This window comes from Arachis ipaensis, chromosome B04 (genome assembly GCF_000816755.2).
Source record: "Arachis ipaensis cultivar K30076 chromosome B04, Araip1.1, whole genome shotgun sequence".
Taxonomy (NCBI): domain Eukaryota; kingdom Viridiplantae; phylum Streptophyta; class Magnoliopsida; order Fabales; family Fabaceae; genus Arachis; species Arachis ipaensis.
The window spans coordinates 49,089,968-49,095,155 of NC_029788.2; positions in this window are offsets into that span (position 1 = coordinate 49,089,968).

Consider the following 5,188-nt stretch of genomic DNA (forward strand, 5'->3'; position numbering starts at 1 on the left):
TGAATCCTATTCCAGCATGATCGGGAACCACAGATGATTAGCCGTGCTGTGACAGAGCATTTGGATCATTTTCACAAGAGGAGGGGATGTAACCATTGACAACGGTGATGCCCCAACACACAGCTTGCCATAGAAGGACGTGCGTGCGTGAACCAGAGGACAAAGGAAAGCAGAGGTTCAGAAGACAAAGCATCTCCAAAACTCCAACATATTCTCCATTACTGCATAACAAGTAACCTTTAACCCATGCTCTCTTGTTCATTCGCAATTTAACTGATAAATACAATTGACTTCCTGACTAAGAATTGCAAAATAACCATAGATTGCTTCAAACCAACAATCTCCGTGGGATTCGACCCTTACTCACGTAAGGTATTACTTGGACGACTCAGTGCACTTGCTGGTTAGTGGTACGAGTTGTGAAAAGTGTGATTCACAATTTGTGCACCACTTATCCTAAAGAGCCGTCTTGAGACAAACCATTTAGAGTTGTGGTCAATTAAAGAGAAGAAGAACAACAAAAAGGAATAACATTACCACTTCTACTTCAAGGGGACAATCCATGAAGAGGGCTCTAAAAGCATAAACTTAAGGAGGATCCTCAAAGGTCTAGGAATTTCAACATGCCAAAAGGAAAGCAAATTTCATGCATGATTAGACATTTGATTTATAAATCTCTTTGCTTGAATATCTTACTTGAGACTCAAGTTTCTTCATACTACTAATTAAGTAACAACTTAGTTCCAAATTCAGCTTACTTGAGGACAAGCAAGATTTAAGTTTTGTGTTGTGATGACTTGCATCATCTATCTATTTCTCATAGAGTTTGGTCTATAGAATGAATGACTTATAATTGAATTAGTGCATTATTGATGGATAAATCATGAATTGTCGGAATACTACTTTGAAAATGTGATTTGCATTAATTTCAGGAGAAAAGTAGAGCAAAGAGGGTGGAGACAAGCAAAGTATGCGAGACGTGCTAACTGGCGTGGCACGCTGGACCTAAAGGGGAGAGACTTTGCAACAACAAAGAAGGAATACTAACCAGCACGTGTATGGGCGTCGCATCCCAAGATCTTCAACGTTGGCGTGTGATCTAGCATGCTTGGGAGTGGCACGCCAAGCTTGTGACCTAGAGAGATGACATAAGGGTGCCAGTGGAACGCCAAGAACTTGAAATCGGTGTGTTTACTGGTGTACCTGGGTGTGGCACGCCAGGCTTGTCTTCTAAAGAGGAGGAATGATTGCAACATAACAGGCGTGCCACTGGCACTTGTGAAGGCGTCACATACTAAGATCTTCAGGTGTGTATACTGGCGTGCCTGGGCGTGGCACGATAGGTTTGTGATCCAGAAGAGCAAAAAGGAGTGCATCATTATGGGCGTGCCACTAGCGTGTTCGAAGGCATGGCATGCCAGAACCTCCAATCCAGCGTGTGAGCTGGCGTGCCTGGGCGTGGCACGCCAAGCTAACTTTCCAAAAGGAAGAAAGTGTTGCAGCGTTGAGGGTATGCCACTGGCGCTTGTGAAGGCGTGGCACGCCAAGATCCTAAAGCTGGCGTGCCTACTGGCGAGCATGGGCATGGCACACCAGGCCAATCTTCCAGGAAGGGAAGTGGAGGCATCACTATTGGGGTGCCTACCGGTGTTCCTAGGCGTGGCATGCCAGACTAATTGTTCAGAAAAGAAGGATGGCTGCAGCACAATGGGTGTGCCACTGGCGCTTGCATGGGCGTGTGATGAGTTGAGATTCGCACCGGTTTGGATTTTCACATTCAAGATAACTTCTGTTGTAAGTATAGTCCAAACCGGTAATTTAAATCCCAAACATCAAAGTTTAAAATTTCTAATAAACCGAGAGTAGTTCAACCTCGGGTCGTCTTTCCCAAGAACTAATGCCAATGAGCGCACAATTTTGGTTGCAAGAAGGAAAAGGGGTTTTCAATGGTTAAACAAGTAAACAATAAAGAGATAAAAGAACAAGACAAAATTGCAATTAATAAACTAATAAAGGAATAAAAGAACTATGTATGCAATGTAAACAAGTGAGACTCAAAATTGATGGAGGAGTGGTTCAAAACATAAATGAAACCTTGACTTGGGATGAATTATGGAATCCCTTCCTTGCCATAACCACAACTATGATAATTATGATGGATTAATCTCACTAAGTTAACCCTTAACATTGAAGGATAAGTCAAGTGAGCATAATTATTATTAATCCACAAATCGTAGCTAACTTACTAATTACCTTAGTAAAAAGCTAGCGTTAGTGGAAACAATAACAACTAACAACCTAAGAATCATCACTAAATGTTGGACATTATGGCTCTCGTAATCCATAAACTCATTTCCCCCAGGCCAAGGGGTGGAAATTACCCCATAACTAAAATTGGTATTTTATCAAACACATAGAGGGCACAAACATAAAACATGGAAAAATTGGGAAAATGATAAAAGCTATGAACCATAAATGATCAAAATCAATAAAGGCAACTCAAACAAACATAAAATAAGCATCAAACATCATATTCAACAACTAGAAATCCAAAATTGCAAAACTATATAAATTGGTAAGAGAAATGAAAAGTAGAAGAAAGTGTAGAACAAGCAATGTCATAAAAGAGGAAATTAAGGAATACTTACAATGGGAAAGCAAAATCCAAAAGCAAAACTTGAACTATAAAATTCTACATTAAAAACCTAATTAAAACCCTAATGAACTAGAGAGAAAACCTAAGCTAACTACCCTAAAACTACTCCTAAAATGTGTTGTATGAAGTATGGTAATGTATGGTATGATATATAGTTGCTTTCCCCTTTCAAATATGCTCCAAAGCCTTCAAAAATGGGCCAAAAAGCCCCCAAAACACGAGTCCACGTGCAATTTTAATGGAGGCATGCGCTGGTACCTGTGCGTACGCACAGGTCTGTGCATGGGCACAGGAGCTAATTTCCATTCTGTTATGAGCATGGGCACTACCTGTGCGTGGGCACAGGTGCTGTTTTTGACCCTTGTGCGTGGGCACAGGCTGAGATGCTTTTCTCCTTTGTTTTCTTCGCGTTTTCTACCTTTTTGCTTGCTTTCTTCCACTTCTACCAAACCATTATTGCCTCTAGGACCTGAAATCACTCAACAAACATATCACATCATCGAATGGAATAAAGTGGGATTAAATTGCTCAATTTAAGCACAAAAACGCATTTAGGTTCAATTTAGGGATCAAACACAAAAGTATGCTATTTTAGTGAATAAGTGTGAGTTTATGTGATGAAATCCACTCAATTCAAGCTAAATATATATCGTCAAATATGGACTCATCAATTCTCCATACTTAAACAATAGCATTTCTTCATGCTAAACCAAACAAGGAGAATGATCAAAGGGAAACAACTTATTGAATGCAACTATCTATATGCATGCAAGTATGTATATATATTATATATAACTATATATACTATAGTATCCTATTGAATTGGTAAAAACAAACAATCAAATTCCAAGCAAGAGCATAAACATCTAGGGCTAAGCAAAGAAATAGCTCAATGAAATCACAATCTAGAGAATTAATTCAAGTCATCAAAATGAAGCAACTTGCAAGAATACATGATAAGGAGTATGGAAACATAGAGTTGAGCGATCGAACCTGTACTAGGTGTATATACACTCTTAACGCTCGATGTTTTAGGGTTTAATCACTCAAGTCTCCTCCTAATCATGCTTTCAAGGATTTTCTTTTCATCTAACAATCAACAAATGTGTGATGCATGAATGCAATTATCATGAGGACTTATTAGGGTTGTAATGGGGCTAGGGTTAAGGTGGAATAGATATGACTAACTGGACTAAATTGAATTGAAGCCTTGATGAGTTTAAGTATCCCACTCAACCTATATCAATCAAATCATAAAAATGCATTCTAACCACCCATTACTTCTTTTTAAACACATTCATGCCTTGGTTTCTATTTAAATCCACATATGCATTCCTTATTCATTTTTTTTTTCTTTGGGGCAACCTTTGTCCCCTCTTATTATCATTTTTTTCTATTTCTCTTTTTTTCTATGACAAATGCATATGGTTAAAGAAAATTGATACATGAATGTGCACCCATTTTCCAAATCATCAATAAGTACCAAAAACAAAATTTTTTTCTCTACCAATGCTTCCCAAAATTTTCCCCACACTTAAAGACACACACACCTCAACCTAAGCTAATCAAAGATGCAATTCAAGGTCATTCCATGGTTTTACGCTTAGGGTTTTGATGTGGTTACAATTAGAACAAAGGGGATTAAAAAGCTCAAAAGGGGTTAACAAAGGTAGATGCAAGGGTAAGGCTATATGGGTGAGTGAGTTTAATTCAAAGATGGCCTCAATCATGCTCAATGCATTCAATCATCAAATATTGAAAATAAAGAATCGAGCAAAACCAAGATCACAATCATAGATGGAGATATAACACACAATGAACAAAATTAGTAGTTAAAATGTATAACCACTCATTAAAGCTCAAAAACTCGCAAGGTATTTTGTTCTATCTCTCTTCTATGTTCCATAAAAATCGTTCAAGCAAGTATAAAATAGTTTTTCAAATCAATTCAATAGAGTACCATTGAAACAAAATTCTTGGAAATTCTTGTTGTTTTTCACCAAAATTATTTCCTATATGTACATGTATGTTTGTGATGGATGCAAATTTTTTAAAATTTTCTTCAAAATTTTCCTAGTTCTCTTCCTAATTTTCAACAACCAAAAACTAACATGAACAATTAGGACAAAATCGAACTAGGTGCTATACTATTCACAACATCCCATCACAACTTCTATCTATAAAATAAATACCATGCAAAAGATGCAAAATGCAATATATATAAACTATGAAGAAAATGCAATGCAATAATAAAAAACACTCTAAATATTTACAAGAAACATAATAAGAGAAAACAAAAAATAAAGTGCAAAGTGTTCGGAAAAGAAAGTTTACGCCCTAAAAATGGTGAATCCTCCCCCACACTTAAGCGGTTGCACGGTCTTTCTTGCACGAACACAATCTGGGGAGAATGGCTTGAAAGCGCTCCACCTTCAACTGATGGATGTGGGGCTCTGATGACAAGTCATCCTAGCCTATTTTAGCTAGTCTTTTTCTTTAGTTTTCATTAGAATTATGCACTTTCTTGAGCTA